This window comes from Vicugna pacos, chromosome 7 (assembly GCF_048564905.1).
Source record: "Vicugna pacos chromosome 7, VicPac4, whole genome shotgun sequence".
NCBI classification, from domain to species: domain Eukaryota; kingdom Metazoa; phylum Chordata; class Mammalia; order Artiodactyla; family Camelidae; genus Vicugna; species Vicugna pacos.
In genome coordinates, this window is record NC_132993.1 from 62965895 (window position 1) to 62983992 (window position 18098).

General features: G+C 37.2%; 2 protein-coding genes across 13 annotated transcripts in view; one reads left to right on the forward strand and one right to left on the reverse strand.

The window, feature by feature from the left end:
* ANKIB1 (ankyrin repeat and IBR domain containing 1) overlaps nt 1-18098 on the reverse strand; it is a 203964-nt gene that overhangs the window by 105243 nt on the left and 80623 nt on the right. For 4 of the 7 annotated variants that reach the window (XM_015242062.2, XM_015242061.3, XM_031679670.2 and 1 more), the window contains exon 1: nt 15627-15790. The exons of the other annotated variants lie outside the window; for them this stretch is intronic. The gene's annotated coding sequence lies outside the window, so the exon portion shown is untranslated. Of the gene's footprint in view, nt 1-15626; nt 15791-18098 lie in introns of those variants that run through there. 7 annotated transcript variants of the gene reach the window in all.
* The window catches only part of KRIT1 (KRIT1 ankyrin repeat containing), a 31895-nt gene continuing 29908 nt past the window's right edge, over nt 16112-18098 (forward strand). Inside the window, exons 1-2 of one of the 6 annotated variants that reach the window (XM_072965019.1) lie at nt 16112-16246; nt 16467-16603. The gene's annotated coding sequence lies outside the window, so the exon portion shown is untranslated. Of the gene's footprint in view, nt 16654-18098 lie in introns of all 6 variants that reach the window. The other 5 variants (XM_072965018.1, XM_072965020.1, XM_031679671.2 and 2 more) reach the window with 5 other exon arrangements.

The following is an 18098-nucleotide window of genomic DNA, read 5'->3' on the forward strand; positions in this document are numbered from 1 at the left end:
TTCTTTCTTTTAAAAATACTTAATGAATTTATATACCGAATATAAAAACTGGAAAATATTTAGGAAAGTATAAAAAAGAAAATAAAAAGATCACTATTATCCTCAAATCCTGTAATAATTATTGTTAATATATTGGCATGTTTTCTCTCTGTATGTGTAGAGCCTTCTTTTAAATGTAGAACTGGATCATGCTATATAATAAAGTTGGAATTTTTTCTTTTGTACCTAATTTTTATCATGAGCATTTTCCTATTTGATAAACACATAATTTTAATATCAAATTCTGACACATAGATAATAACAGTCCTTTCTCTACTGCTTACATTAAGTTAGTTCCAATTTACCCACTAGTATGGGTAAACATATGTGTATCTTTGAACTTATGCTCCCCCCCCCACAGGAGGTTGTAAGCCATGTGGCAGTATGTGTTGTCTCAGTAAAGCCCCTATTATTACTATACACATTGACATTCAAGTACTGGTTTGCATCTGGAAGAAAGAACCCATTTATATTTTATATAGCTTTAGCTATTGATATTGAATCTTAGCATTAAGTACATTCTGTTGCCACAATAACAAAAAATAATTAAAGTTAAGGGCTTCCTTATGTCTACTGTCTGTTGTCCAAGTCACAGACCTAGTCTGGGCCTGGAAACTCTCCAACAGCTGAAACAAGAATCTTAACCCTATGTACTTGACTTAATGTTTTTGAACTCACTTTATATTCCATATGTCTTAATGAAGAAATGAAGGACACAGGAATATAACAATCTTTAACATCTAAAAAAGATATGAAGAACTGAGATTTGAGCCACCTATGCTTCCCTGCATCCTGAAGAAATGACAACAAGATGAACATAAGTGCTGCAGTGACACTCTTTCAAACTAAGAAGTTAGGACATGATTCAAAACATGATCTGACAGTAGGGCACAATACCTGGAATGAAAAATCCGAAGTGTGTGACTTCCACAGAAAGCACATAAAATTCAAGTCTTGTTGGGCTAGGGGAAGATGGGCCTCTGGGGGACCTAACTCCTTCAATTAAGGTAGTTATTAAGAACTGGCTATACAAAAACACTAAAGCCTACAAAACTCTCAAAAATCAAATCAGGACACGTACTCTCAATCCAGGTTTATAACGGGGAATAAGTACTGACCTTTCTTAGAGAAAATGAAAGAATCTATGGTGTAAAGTTATAAATCATGATACAGAGTCATCTAAAAGCAAGTTGCACACCAAAATATGACTATGACTATTAGGAAATCCCACATTCAATGGCAGCAATTAATAATTCATATACTTCACACAGGACTAAAAGATGCTTATTTCCCAAAATAATACATGGATTTAGGAACTACAGTGTATGCCAGGGAAGTGTGCTGCAATAAAAATCAGTCAAACAGTAATTTCAAATTGAAAAAAAGAGAAGCATAGAACATTTTTAGAAAAGGGAGAAGCAGAATTGTAAGGGTTGAAAGTCGAGGGGGAGGTTATGGTTCAGAGGTAGAGCGCGTGCTTAGCATGCACAAGGTCCTGGGTTCAATCCCCAGTACCTCCATTAAAATAAATAAATAAATAAACCCAATTACCTCTGCCCATAAAAATTTTTTTTTTAATTTTAAAAAAGAAAGTCAATGACTGGTAGCCTACGCAAGAAGCACATGATGGTCAGTGCATTTCTCGGAGGAAATCCATACTCCTCTAAGCAGATAAAATAATAAAGTCATGCAACAAGTATTTATTGAGCACCTATCATGTGCCAGACATGTAGGAGAATACAGCAGGAACAAAATAAAGTAAAACCCCTGTCCCCATACTCTATATATGTTTATACTCTATATTCAACAGTGTAAGATATTATTTAAAAACTAATAATAAAATTGAGACAGAGATAGAATTTGGGGGTGTAATAATTTTTTCTAGGACGATTAGGGAAGGTGAAATCTGAGTAAGGTAGGTGAAGTAGGGAGCCATGTGTTATCTAGGGACAAGAGCGTCCCAAGCAGAGGAAACAGCCAGTAAAAAGGAGCATGCCCTACGTGTTCAAGGTTCAGAGAGCAGGCCAGTGTTACTGTAGTGTAGAGTGAGGAAGAAAGAGAGTGAAGAAGAAAGAGGTAGGATACGAAGTCAAGAGGTGTAATGAGGGCAGGCATACTGTTTAGGGTGTTGAAAGGTCATCGTAAATCACCAGACTTTTATTCTGTGTGAAAAGGGAAGCCATTAGAGGGTTTTTAGGAGAGGAATGAAATGACCTGACGTGTTTAACAGGATCATCCTATCTTCCTGGCAGGCTGTCTAAGAAGACTAACGGGGGTGGTGGCAAGCTTGGAAGCAGGGAAACTATTTAGGAAGTGGTTGCAGTAATCCAAGCAAACAATGATGACAGCTTGAACCTGGGAGATAGCAATGAAGATAGTGAATACTTAATGAGACTCTGGATGGACTCTGACAGTTAAGATCAGACAGAATTTGCTGACAAATTGGAAGTAGGGGCGAGAGAGAAGGAAAAGGCAACAGTTCTTGGCCTGGGCACCTGGAAGGATGGAGTTACAATTACCGAGAGGGGAAGATTGTAGGAGGTGAGATGTGACTGGGAAGGGAGAAGATCTGCTTACATTTGAATATGTTACATTTGAGAGGCCTATTAGATGCGAGGTAGACAAAAAGATGTATGTCTAAAGCTGAGGAGAGAGGTCTGGACTACAGACACTGTTTGGAAACTAACAATGAACAGATTGTACGTTTTTTGTATAAACAATTTAAAATTAAAATATAAACCCACTAATGTTTTCCCAACATATTTTTCCAAATTTAATTGCTGAGATTTCCCTTGTATCTACTCCAGACTACTGAATTATAAATCATTTAGTATATACATGTTAAATAGGATACAAAAATTAGAAGCCAGAAATCCAATTGAGGGAGAAATATACACAAACTACACCAATGAATAAAGAGTATGAATAAGGAAGACGATGAGAGGAATCATGGAGAAAGTTATGGTTCATGCTACATTTACAACAGGTCTTTGATGTGTGAGTGATGCTACCCGGGTTTAAGGGCACAAAATTCCAAACGAATAGAGATCTCTTTTAAATCATACTCTAGATAGCAGGTGAATGAGAAAAGCTCCTGTGTAAATGGACCAGAAACATTTTTCCCACTCCAATCGATCCTGCACCTGACTGCTAATTTTCCTAGGTCTATGCAATTTTGTCTTTACCTTCTCTTATGAGATAAGGTTTGGAATTATAGTTAATTTCATTCATTTTATTATATCCCCTGTCAGAACTTCTCTTCTAAAGAACTCAGAACATGATTTAAAAGGAGGAACTGTTTTTAAAATTCTCCCAATGCTTATATACAACTAATACCATTCTACAGTTATAAGAAAGTATTAAGTTAATTTGATACAACAGATGTTAGCAACACCAGCAGCATGTGGGAACTTGTTAGAAATTCAAACTCTCAGGTTCCACCTTAGATTTACTGAATCAGAAAATCTGGGGGTAGGGCCAAGCAATCTAAATTCACAAGTCCTCCCAGTGATTCTGACACATGCTAAACTTTGAGAACCTCTAGCTTAGAATATTAAGGCTCAATTCTCTCAAGGAATGTCAGTTGAAAAACGTACCAGACTACAAAATCCTTAAACAAAGGAATCTTATGATTTTTCACTTCTGATTCCCTTACATTAACTGGTATTTAACCCACATTCAGAGTTTCTGAATAGTTAAAAAAATTAGAAGTATCCCCATCCTCCAAATTCCCTTGTTTTTCTACATTGTATGATACCAAGTTATCAGCCCAACCTTTATCCTTCCTTTCTAGTCCTCTCTATTCTATAAAACAGGTAATGTTTTTCCAATCAGAAAATCACATTCTAACTTTTAAAGTAATTCTGTGGATGTTATGTCAAGTCACATTTCACAGCAGCAATAAAAACCCTTCAGAAGATGGTATCTCCAAGGGCATCAATTTACAGATGAGAAACTTAAGGCCTGGAGAGATCACATGATAAACATATCCTTACAAAAGCTGAGAGACACCAAAGAATCAAATTATTATCTTCAGCCAACTTTATCTGACCTGAGTCAAAAATAGTTAATCAGATTAATATAAAGTAAGGCATCAGTTGCTGGAAAGGGTGTAGAGAAAAGGGAACCCTCCTACACTGTTGGTGGGAGTGTAGATTGGTACAGCCACTATGGAGGATAGTATGGAGGTTACTCAAAAAATTGAAAAAAACTTACCACATGATCCAGCAATCCCAATCCTGGGCATATATCCAGAGAAAAATAAAATTCAAAAAGACACATGCACCCCAATGTTCACAGCAGAACTATTTACGATAGCCATGACATGGAAACAACCCAAATGTCCATCAACAGATGAATGGATAAAGAAGACGTGGTACAAATATACAATGGAACACTACTCAGCCATAAACAATAATACAATGCCATTTTCAAGCAATATAGATGGACCAGAAGATTGTCATTCTACGTGAAGTGGGCCAGAAAGAGAAAGAAAAATGCCATATGACATCATTTATATGAAGAATCTAAAAAATAATAATAATAAGGACACAAATGAACTAATTATTATTTTGATTTCTTAAACATATGACTGTCCTTTATGATTGGATTGCCGTATTCTGTTGATTCTTATTTTGTAGTTGGCTTTATTCCTTTGATAACCATGTAAGTTTAAAAGCTAAAAATCTAATCTGTTCTTAGAAACAATAATTAGTACATATATGTAAACTAAAAAAATGTGCAGTATATACTATATATATGTATTTACATGCAATATAATGTGTATGTGCAAACTGTATTAATTCTACATAATAAAACTGACAAAGGAAAAAATGCATAAAAAAATTAAGTAAGGCATCAGAAAGATTGAAAGAATAATCTTTACAACTGCTTTCTGGAAATAAAAGTAACATCAAAACTCATCACTGCTTTATTTATTTATTGGCAATAGTGTGTGCCCCTTTCTCATTCTTTGCTCTATATATTAACTATGGGAAAAACGACTCAACATTAATAAAACTATTCAGCTATCTAGTGACATGGGATGCCATACCACAGTCTTGTCCTCCAATGTCCTATCAATTCAATACTAATTTTCCCAGAAACTAATATCAAGACTGCTTACAACTGTTTTACTCAAGTACTATGGCAATTTTTCTGACCAACGTTTATCTCCCTGGTTATACTCCATCCAACACAGAGACTGTCCAGAGAAAGTCAGGGTGGAGCTCTTTCGTTAATTTGTGTCCCAAACTGAAAACCATTTTAATTGCACTCTAATCTTATTTCAGAGGTAATTTGTAGACATATACTGATAATTAAATAAGGTAAAGAGATACAGTGTTACTGAAGCAGGCTAGGATACATGGAAAAATGTGGGCTTTAGAGCCACAAAGATCTTTTGGATTTAATTTTTTTTAAAGAATGGTTAAAATGATTTTATTTAAAAGCTTTTTTATTGAAGTATAGTTGATTTACAATACTGTGTTAGTTTCAGGTGTGCAGTATAGTGATTATTTTTGCAGATTATATTCCATTATAGGTTATTACAAGATAATAGGTATAATGTCCTGTGCTATACAGTATATCCCTGTTACTTATCTCCTTTAAAAATAGTAGTTTGTATCTGTTAATCCCAAACCCCTAGTTTGTCTCTCCCTCACCTCCTCCTGCTTTGGCAACCAGAAGTTTGTTTTCTATGTCTGTGGGTTTGTTTTCTATATCCATTCACTTGTACTATTTTTTAGATTCCACATATAAATGAAAAGCACTTGTCTTTCCCTGTCTGACTTATCTCATTAAGCTTAATTCTCTAGATCCATCCACATTGCTACAAAAGGTAGTAAGTATTTCATTCTTTTCTATGGCTGAGTAATATTCCATTGTGTGTATATATATATATATATATATATATCTCACATGTATATATATATATATATATATATATATATATATATATATAATCACATCTGCTTAAGCCAACTGTCTACAGACAAGCACTTGGGATGCTTCCATGTCTTGGCTATTGTAAATATTGCTGCTATGAACACTGGGGTACATCTAATTTTTCAAATTAGTGTTTTCATTTTTTACATATATATCCCCAGGAGTGGAATTGCTGGGTCATAAGGTAGTCCTATTTTTAGTTTTCTGAAGAACCTCCACACTATTTTTCAATGCACAGTCCCATCAACAGTGTAAAGGAGTTCCCTTTTCTCCATATCCTCTCCAACATTTGTTATTTACAGACTTTTTGATGATAGCCATTCTGATAGGTATGAGGTGATACATTATTGTGGTTTTGATTTGCATTTCTCTAATAATCAGCAATATTGAGCATCTTTTCATGTCCCTGTTAACTATCTGTATGTCTCCTTTGGAAAAATGTCTATTCACTTTTTGATCAAATTGTTTGTTTTTTTGATATTGACTGTATAAGCTATTTATATATTTTGGATATTAACCCTTGCTGGTCACATCATTTGTAAATATTTTCTTCCATCCTTAGGTTGTCCTTTCATTTTCTTGATGGTTTCCTTTGCTGTGTAAAAGCTTTTAAGTTTGATTAGGTCCCATTTGTTTATTTTTGCTTCTCCTTCTTTTGCCTTGAGAGATTGAATCAAAAAAATATTGCAATGATTAACATCAAAGAGTGTTTCACCCATGCTCTCTTCTAGGAGTTTTATGGCTTTACATTTAGGTCTTTAAACCATTTTGAGTTTATTTTTGTATATGGTATAGAAAATGTTCTAATTTCATTCTTTGAGCTGTCCAGTTTTCTCAGCACTATTTATTGAAGAGACTGTCTTTTCTACATTGTATATCCTTGCATCCTTTGTTATAGATTAATTGACCAAGTGAACAGGTTTCATTCTGGGCTCTCTATTGTGTTTCATGGCTCTCTGTGTCTGTTTTTTGGGTCAGTGCCATACTGTTTTGAATACTGTAGCTCTGTAGCATAGTCTAAAATCTGGGAGGATTTTACCTCCAACTTTATTCTTTTATCTCAGAATTGCTTTGGCAATTTGGGGCCTTCTGTGGTTCCATATACATTTTAGGATTATTTGTTCTAGTTCTGTGTGGGTTCAAGTTTTTTTTTTAATAATATAATTTTATTAACTTTTCCCCCCTAAATCAGTAAAATTTTTTAGATCAAGTTTTAGTTCTAGTTCTTACTTGCCCTCATCTTACAGGATAGAAGCCATAAGACTCATATACTGCCTCATATTGTTGATATATAATGATTAGTTATTTTAAAAATACAAACTCCTTGAGAATAGGAACTATGCTTTACATATCTCTTCATTCTCCCACATTATAGTCACACAGGTGTTCAATAAATATTTACTTAACTAATATGTTATAATTTTTAAGATATCAGATAAACTTCCTACTTAATAGATACCCTTGCTTCCAGATTCTACCCCCAAAAGCATGCCCCCCACAAAAACTAGCTTAAGACAAATCTGATCTTGTCCAATCACATTTTAAAACTTTCCAAGGCTCCTAGCGCTTAAGCAGTGAAGAAAAAGTCCCTGCCAAGACCGGAATTTATCATAGCCTATCTCTTATAACTCAGGCCCATCTCTGCAATACTAAAGCTCCTGGAATTTTCTTCCCATGCCCCTGTAAGCTCTTCCTCAATAGACTAACTTCTACTAGTCATTCAGGTTTCAGCTTAGAAGCTGTTTCCCTCTGTCAAGGTCCCTGATCATAGTTCTCCAACCCTCAACTAACAGTTAGATGTCCTGCCTCACTAACTTGATAATACACTCAACATACCATTTAATACAATAATGAAATGTTTAACCTGCTTCCCCAATTGTGTGGTAAACTTGAGGACAGGATCACACCATATTCAGTTTTACACCACTGCTTACCATTGTCATTGGCACATAAAACACTTTTAATTAATATTACTTATTGAATATAATAATAAACTTCTGTGTTCTCAACAACATTAGTTTCCAATTTGAGAATATAATCATGTTGATTTCCCTGCTGGCTTATAAATAACTGAGGGAAAATAGCACCCAGCTGCCTAATAGGTTAAAGGAAGAGATTCTGGGGCCTTATTCTGCATACACATTTATTATGACACAAAAACCAAAATCAGCATTATTTTTTTCAAAGAATGGAAAAAATATTTCACAAGAACTTGCTATTATGGGGAACCTCCTTTGTCTTGGCCCCATCTCCAGAAGTTATAGTTACCAAACCAGATTTGATCCTCAGTTAAGATAAACAGAGCCATGGATGATGAAAGAAGAAATAGAAAGAAATTGCTGCTCAGACTGGATTGCCATCCTGGGACCAAAAGGTAACAAGCACCTGCTATGGATGACTGAAATGAAAGACAAATGAGCCCGAATGCCGGATAACACCGTGGAACCACTGTAACAGCCCTGGACAGCCTATCTCTAATTTCTCATTAGAGGATGAGAAACCTGTAGATATGGCAGGCTGATGGTAAGGGACTTTGAGCAACCATGAATTTTGGCATCTGCATAGGTTCCTGGAACCAACCCCTTGCAGATATGAAGGGCAACTGTAATTAAGGAAAATGGCCCTGCTAATTTGTTTATACCACTCTTTTTCAAATTCTAGAGCAACTGAACATGATTCCTAATTGGTAGGAAAGACAATACAAAGTTAGAAGAAAATTTAGAAAGAAATTTGTATACCTGGGATAGGAAAGAGATATCCTCAAGACAGAAACATTGGAAGGTATAAGGCAAAGATAGGTATACATGAGCATAAATCAGCTGAGTCCAAGATAGCCCACTTTCATGTCTATTGGCTGAAGCTGTCAACTAGGACATCTTGGTTCTCTTCTAAGAGAGCTCTCAACCTCCTATAAACTAGAACAGCTTCCTTACACAACAGCTACAGGAAGCCTTCTTTAAGGTCCTCTTAAGGATTAAGCTCCAGAACTTACACATCACTTCCACCATATTCACTGGCCAAAACAAATCATAAGGCTAGCCAACACTCAGGAGATAGAGAAATAGATGGGAGAAGAAGCAGAGCCACCTGGCCAAGGGGAATTCATACCAGGATGGGAGGACTTTATGGTTGTTAATCATTCTACCACAGGTAGGTAGGGATGTGTGTACGTGTGTGTGTCTGTGTCTGGATGCACACACACATACACACACAATGGAATACCATAGAGTTAAATATTTTATCACATATATGTATGTTTGTAAATCTTTGAAAACATGCTTAAAAATTAACTAATGAAATACTGAGCTATGCAAAGTAGTCAGCATGCTGGTTGAGGATGCAGAGCACTGAAGGCATGTCAGGAAGGCCAGCAGAGGTGTGAACAAACTGACCCAGATGCAAAGATAATGGGGTGCTGTGTGCAGATAGGGAGCTACACATAGCTGTGGGCCCAATGAGAGGTTGTGGATCTACAACGAGGCATAGGCCAGCAGGCTCAGCAGGCAATGATGCAGGATGTGGTAGGAGAAAATACAGGGAGGTAATGATCTACATGACATGGAGAATGGTAACAAAACAACTGGACACATGATAACTATATTGAGGCTAGTGTGAAGCTAAGTTTCTTACCGCCAAAGAAGGCATTATAAACACTGAAAGGGCAAATGCTAAAAAGAACCCTAGGGTATTAGACTGGAATTTGAAGTATAGGAACAAACTTAGTTTTAAAGCATATACACAAAGGTATAGAAATAATTATAGACACATGTAAGTGTGTATGTTATACATATATGCGTGTGTACACAAACCATATTAAAATACTTATACATTTCCTAGTCCCTATAAGCAATGACACCCCAGTAGCAATGAACACACTAAGTTCCTAGATCTTTGTTTTTAAATACCATACACAAAAACAAATAACAACAACAAAAACCAAACAGGGCTCCTTGGAGAAATGGCTGCTTCCAAGGCTGGAATAAGCAAAGTACAAGATGAACCAGGAAGAGCATGTTCTGCCAGAAGTGCACAATGAATGAGATGGGAGCATGATAAATATGCATAGGAGCCAGCTTGAAGGGGTCCCTACTGGCTAAATCAGGCACAATTTAAACAGCAAAATAAATAATAATAGTAACAAATCACACAACACACTAAATAAAACCAAAACCCATGAGTCCTTACTGATTAAATAAATAAATAAATAAATAAGAAAGAAAAGTTCTACTTTACAATAAAGTATTAACTAATATATATAGAAGAAATAATAGAAATAGAGAAACAGAACTTGGCAATCATTATAAAAGTAGTTAATTCAGGCGGAGGTCATCTCTGATACCCATACTAAGGTTAGTGAGTACGGTTTGGTGAGAAACAAGATGCATAATTTTTGAATACCTCTCCACAAAAACTGATCAAATACAAAAGGATACCAATATGATCAAAGTGTTAATATCCAGTAGCAGCATGATCTGATAGCATGGATGCAATATACTGAGAAGGGCACAGGGCCATTTCTGTGGTATTCCTGCCAGAAACGCATGACTTGATTGGAGTCATGAGGAAGTGTCACATGGACCTACATTGAGGGTCATCCTACAGAATGGAAAGCCTGTACTTTTTAAAACTGTCAAGGACATGAAAGACAGGGGAAAATGAAGCTGAAGAAGCTTGAAGAGACATGACAACTAAATACAACATGTATTCCTGGACAGGATCCTGGACTAGAAAAGAAAGGGATATTGTTGGGATAGTTGTCGAAATACGAATAGGTTCTTTGGACTAGACAGTAGTGTTGTACCAACGCTCATTTTCTAATTTGGAGAGTTATATAAGACAGTGCCTTGTTTTTGAGAAACAGACACTAGTATTTATGGGTGATAGAACACCATGTCTGCAGCTTGCTCCAAAAGGTTCAGAAAAAGACTATAACAACAGGTATGTATGTATGTATTTATACATACATGTATATAATGTACTTATGAGACAGAAAGAGGGCAGGCAATGGAAGAAATGTGGTAAAATATGAAAAATGGCAGAATCTGAGTAAAGGAGATATAAAAGTTCTTTGTACAGTTTTGGTATCTTTTCTATTATTATTATTGTTGTTGTTGTTATTATTCGGTTTGAAATTATTTCAAAACAGATTTTAAAAATCTTATATCAATATGTAATATACAACATCTAGTGTTACAGCAAATGATAACTGGCTATTGTTTGAGGCTAGGAAATAGAATGAAAACTCTGGCTATTTATTTACATACATTCCTTTACAATACCCTGAGGGGATACATTAATAGAATGTTTTTATACCTGTTTGGCATAAAAGCATCTCAATATTTTAAAATGAATTTTCTTTCTCTTCATGGATTTTAAATAGGCATTTCACAGTTCAATAAGGAAAGGAATCTTGACTTATTCGTCTCTAGGGTCCCAACACCTAATGCACTTATGATTTTATCATTGTTACGTCTTGAATTGGAATTCTGTCCCCAATATTGTTCCAATTAGAAAATACAGTGACCTAAGTATCAAGAATTTTGCTACACTTAAAGGGGAAAAACTGTCTTTGTCAAGCTACAATATATGTATGTCAGACTGAGGATGAAAAAAAAATACCAAAGATTACCAAAATACCAAAATACCTGGAGGAGGAATAATTATCTGCTCTACTGTCCTAAAAACAAGTGTCTGTAACCAGAAGCAAAAGGCCTTAGCCTAACGAATGGCTAACTGTTCACAGTTTTTCGTGAAGAAAAAAAAAAAAAAAACAGAATACAAATGAAACTTGGTGAAAAGAGTTGACGGTGGATGATTATCTTTTTAAAAATGTGAGGGTCAAAAAGTAGTAAAATTGAACCATACGAAATTGCTGATAAAGCATATATCCTACTAATAGATGAGTAAGATCATTTTTAAATAGAAGGAACACATTTCATTGCAGAAACCAAAACTCTCCAAGACATCAGATGGTTGTCAAAATTTTTTAAAGCTGAAGACATTTCATATAGCTCAATACATTCTCTGCTCTGGAGAATATATACATTTTTAAGTACATTTTATAGGCTCCTGGTCCCAATAATTAAAAAAAAAAAAGCTATACACATGCCTGAAGATCTATTACAGTTAAACATAATGAACTTCATAATTGTCTTTTCAAAGGTTTAAACAACTGAAAATTACATTTTGATATGATATAATTCATCTGCTCTAGTAAACAAAAGATACTAGTATCTTATGAAATTAGAACCTATTCAAAGCATTATTAGAAAATTGAAAACCATTTTTAAAGTTATTTTTTAATTGAAAAAACCATTTTAACCACATTATAACTTCTTCCCCTTACAGAGAAATTTTAATGTCATATCTTTTCTAGCATATAACAAGTAAGACAATAGTCAATGTTACTTACTACAAACCAGAATCTATGTGGCTTTTAAATGGAGATAAAATATTTCTTAGGTCAGTTTAGCCAAAACATGGAAACAGCCTAAATGTCCATCAATAGGTGACTGGATAAAGAAGATGTGGTATATTTATACAATGGAATACTACTCAGCCATAAAAACCGACAACATAACGCCATTTGCAGCAACATGGATGCTCCTAGAGAATGTCATTCTAAGTGAAGTAAGCCAGAAAGAGAAAGAAAAATACCGTATGAGATCGCTCATATGTGTAATCTAAAGACTCATGGACAGAGAATACAGACTTGTGGTTACCAGGGGGGTAGAGGGTGGGAAGGGATAGACTGGGATTTCAAAATTGTAGAATAGATAAACAAGATTACACTGTATAGCACAGGGAAATATACACAAAATGTAATGATAAATCACAGAGAAAAAAATGTGACAATGAGTGTGTATATGTCCATGAATGACTGAAAAATTGTGCTGAACACTGGAATTTGACACAACATTGTAAAGTGATTATAAATCAATAAAAAAAAAACTGTTAATAAAACTAAAAAAAAATTTCTTAGGTCCGTTCTAAGAATTAAATGAGATAATGTATATAAAGCACCTAGCATGGTGGCTAGCATTAATTAAGCACTCAATAAATGGCTATGTTAATTCTCATAGAAAAAAAGGATCTGAAATAATGCTGAAATACGATCAAGTGACTCAAAAACTTATTAGAGATGTCTGTAAAGGCAGATGGATAGAATCACAGTCAAACTGGCAAATGAAGAAAGGAATCTTATCTATCCTTGTAGTTCCACATAATAGACATTCAGTAAAGGTTTACTGAAATGAAGTGAGTATGAAAGTAAGTTATCTGGGAAAGAAAAAATAAGTAGTAGTCTGAGGTTGTCTAAAAAATAGAGTCCCAAAATTACTATTCCCTAAGCAAATCACACTTTGAGAAAAGAAATAGATCCATGCATTGAAATTCCTCAGACTAGTCTTTTTAATAATGACTGAGTCACTCTCAAATCTGTTTTGGGAAATGTGTCATATATAAAGTCTAATATTAGACAGAAGTATTTTAAAATTTCATCTAAGTAAAATGTGTGCATCCTCAAAGGGGGTAAAGTACTCAAAGCATTGAGGAATCTTTCCTAACTTCCATTCAATGAGAATCAGATAAACTTCATTCACAATTTTTCCATCTGTTTATATATGAAAACTAATTAATAGTTCCATCTACTTATACATGAAAATTAGCCTGAACTTACCTACAAGTAAGTTGTAAACACACATATTTCACTTTCACAAGTTCAAATGCACACCCCAGAAAAGGAAAGAAAGAAAACCAACTCTCAAAAGTGGGCAGTACTATAGGAGTATAAAAGAGTAGCTAACATAACTTCTCTCCCATATCTCAGAAACCACCTGTTAGAGCCCACACTTGTGGCACAGCCTGCATGGTTTCGAAACACTTTCATATTGAAAACTCAAAATTCCCAGTGCAATGGGCAAGGGAAAAAGCATAATGTGTAAATACATTCCTATTTTCCCTACCCTACATCAAAGGATACTGGGGGTCAATTGCCCATCACTTCACTACAGGACTCGCTCTTTTTATTTGGAAACTGATCAATCTTACAAAAAGCAAAAGCCACACCCTTAATAATATACTCAACTCTGTGCAGTGCTTGGCTTCTGAAACAAGTCAGTAAAGTACATTTCCAGAGAGACAGCTGGAGCTACAGCTCTTGAGCCTACTTCAAACAAAATCTGTAAAGTGTGAAGTTACAAATCAAATAAAAGTCCCAAATCAATGGCTAGGAGGTTTTGAAAACAAACAAAAAATCATTATTAAGTACATCTATCTCTCTTAACAAAATGACGTTTTCAGAAAAAAAAAAAAAGCTACCAGTCTACATTAGAGTCATTTAGAGAATAACAAAGAACCCGCAACACACAGAGGAAAATTATTCTTAAATTATCATTTGCTGCCTACAGTGCCTTGAAAAGTATAAAATGCATTAAGTTTCATTAAGAGCTATTGTCTAGTCACAGACAGCACTGTAATTTTTTAAAATCTAATTTCTAGAAAATTCTGCAGTGGCAGTTTGAAAAGAAAACCAAATTTTAACAAGAAAAAAATGCCTAGTCCAAAATCTGGAAGTACACTTTGAAGATATTCACGGTTAATTTTTTTTTAAACTAAGGAGTAGTGATAGGCACAACGGTATGTGACCTCTGTAGATGGTTGATCCACATCAATTAAAAAAAAGTCTCTATGGAATTAAGGATTTAAAGTAATAACCTATCAAACATAACCTGACATGATAAAAAATCATTAATTTTTTAACCACTAACAAAGCAAAACCTTCCAACAGAAAGATTTTCACATCATACACATACACACACACACTTTGTAAATTAAGAACTAAATGTAAATTCAAAACACTAAAAATTACCTAAAGGTATCCAAAACACATTTGAAACATCATACTTTTGTTTTCACGTTAATTTCTCAGATCTACTGGTAAATCTCATCTGGAATGGATCTTCATTTCAATACAAGATTGTTCAATATGCCACTCCGAATGAATAGAGCTTGTGAGACTAATTCTCAAAATCTCCTTGGGAGATGCTTAATTACAGCTCTAATTGCAATTTCCTGAGACTCAAACAGCAACGTACACAACAGCTCATACACAGTTAGAAAAGGAGAGAAATGAAGGTCCACAGGAGCGGCCTATTCTTTTGTTTTGGTGGTAGAAGCTGCAAAAATAAAGGTTCACTAGAGCTATCTGCACCTATCCCCACCCATCACAGCCCTGCAGAGCACTTTCATCCATCCACCCGCTCAAGACTCAAGAGCCGAACCCATGGCTTTCTACGTCTCAAAGGATGGGCGGCGGAGTCTGTGAGGTCGGGGGTACAAACAGAAAAAGCGGGAGGGCACAGATCTTTTGAGGACAGCGGGACAAGGAGATGCATCCAGATGGTGAGGTTGGGGCGCGCCACGGAGACCCAAAGGCTTGAAAATTCGCTGGGAGAAAAGCTCCCATTGGGCAGATAGAGGATGTTGCCAGTTCATAGATGGAGACAGACAATCCTACACAAGAGAAGGGAAACACATTTGTAAGAGATCCGGGAAGGCGTGAACTAGGCAGCGCTAAATTCGGAGCCCAAAATGGGTTGAGATAGCTTCAAACAGACCAGCATGGCGAAGCTTAGACTTACGGTTACTTCCCGGGCTGAGGATAAGCTCTGCAGTTCTGCCACGGCGGTTGCCGCCTCTGCCACTTGCGCTAAGCTGGTGACCTCAGGTACTCTATCTGCCCCACCTACCCGGGCCGGTGCCCCCTTCGCAGCGGGCGCCCCCTCCTCGCCGGCCCCGGCGCGCCGGGCGGGCGGAGGCTGCTGGGGCCGAGGGTACGCACTTGGAGGCCCGCGGCGAACGCTGTGCGAGCCGGAGGCGCCTGCGGCAAGGCTCAGACTGGGTGGGCTCCCCACATCCTTCTCCGGCCACCGCGCCGCCTCACTCGGGGGAGGGGAAGAGGGGGCGGTGGCTCTTGCCTCCGCCTCGCGGTCAAGTCCGGCTCATGCTCCAGTCTTGCGCGCGCCCGCGCGCGCACAGGCCGGACCGCCCTCCTTCCCTCCACTGCCTCCGGCTCTGCCACTAGCACGCCCGCCGCCGCCGCCACACCAGTCCTCGAGCCGTCCACCACCAGCCCCAGACAGCCTGCTGCCTAAGAGAAGCGGCAGGAACAGCAGCAGCTCGGCCGCCAACCCGGAAGCTCTTCCGCCACCAACCGCGAGGCTGCAAGGGATGTGAACCCGGAAGTGATCTCTTCGCCCCGGTAGCTGCGGGAGGGAAAGCTAAGGGCCTTGAAGACCCGAGTCCTCTAGTTTCGGGAGAGGGTGAGGGGTGCATAGCGTTGAGGTGCGAGGAGAGGAAAGGACAATAGAGAGCTTGTGAGCAAGAGGTTCTCCGAGTCCAGAGAGCCGAGCCCTCCAGCCGCGGGGTGGAGAGCGGAGCCGATCGGCTTCTAGTGGTGATCGAGTGTTTTCCCGTCACAGGAAGTTGGGCCCGGCCGCTGGGAACGAGAAGGGAAGGAGGAATGAGAAAGCCGTGACGGTCCCCCGCCCCCGCAGGTGGCTGTCCCACCCAGTGAGTTGAATGTAGCGGCCCGGGAGGTGCTCGGCCTCCCTCACAGGTGAGACGGGGAGGAGCACGATCCAGACTCCAGCGAGAGAAAACAGAGAGGTGGGAGGCTTAACTATCTCCATCCACATCTAGTTTCTCCAGGCGAGGACTTTTATTTCTTACAAGCAGTTACCGAGAAGCCAAAGCCACTTTATGGGAGGCAGCTCTTTGAGCAAAGAGGCATGCTCGTCCTTTCCTGGTAGTGGACGTTAATGGGTGGTGGCGGAGGAAAAACCTCCTAAGCAGAGTGTTTATTTTTGTCATTTCAGGGAAAGCATTCACAGCTTGCCCTTGCAGCTCGCCGCTCCTCTCTGCACCTCTCTCCAACAAAAACTTCGCTAAGGCTCTTAACTTTCCTTCTTTGCTAGTTTCTCCATGTGTTTTTAGCTTCACCAGAAATCTTTGATCTAGCTTACCTGACTCAGTATCTCACCTCCATTCCCCTCTCACTCTTGGAGAGCTTATATGTCTTCACAAATTGTTTGCAAATGCTTCTCTCTACCTTACGTCTTAAATGCTTTGACGTCCTCATGTTATTTGGAGGAAATGTCAAAACGTTTTCGTAACAATATAAAAACAAATTATTCATTCCATGGTATCCTTCCCTTAATCCCATGTGTAATGTGTCAGTTGGTTTCCCCTTAGAATTAGGTTGTAGAACTACAGTAGGAGCTGATAATAAAGCATATTTAGATATACTGCGGATGAAATCATGCTACCGCATATAACCTCCGTAAATGTACTTGTAGTTCACTATAGGAATTCATTTGGTTCCCAGTTCCAGTATTACTTAGTTCCTTCTCTGTTAGCCAGATTTAGTATAATTGCCTTCAAAAGTTATTTGAGGATTATTAAATATCTTAAATTACAGAACAGAATGTCATTTAACAGAAAGAATTTGAAAATTACTGATGCTTGTTGATATTGGTAAAGTGATGACTGGTAGAATTTGTTGAAAGGGCAAGGAAAAAGCAAGCTAAGTCACACCGATGACTATTTTCTATTCTGCTTTATTATTCCTCTCTCTTTATTACCATACACCAATTTGTGTAGCAAAAGGATGAAGTTTTTAATGGTCAACAAATCCCTGTATGGAAATTCTTACTGATATTTAGTTGCCATCTCTCTAATGTTCTAATGCTATAAAATATTAAACTGTTCCAGGAAAATAGAGAAGAGGTAAGTAACTTAGCTACTCTACCTCAGTTTTTTTCACCTATAAAACAGAGATAACAATTAAAAATACCTACTTCATCAGGTTTGGGGGAGAATAAAGTGAGTTAATACATGTAAAGCACTTAGCACAGTGTATAGCACATATTAAACATTATAGGTGTTTGCAATTATTCATATTATTCTAAAAGCATATTAAATATATTTAGAAAGTAAATGCAATAAAAACTTAAGGACATCTTGATAAAATCATATTGGCTGATGGGTATAAAAAGAAAATACATTTTATCAGCAATTTTCAACTATGCAGATTGATAAGGGTTTTTTTGGTT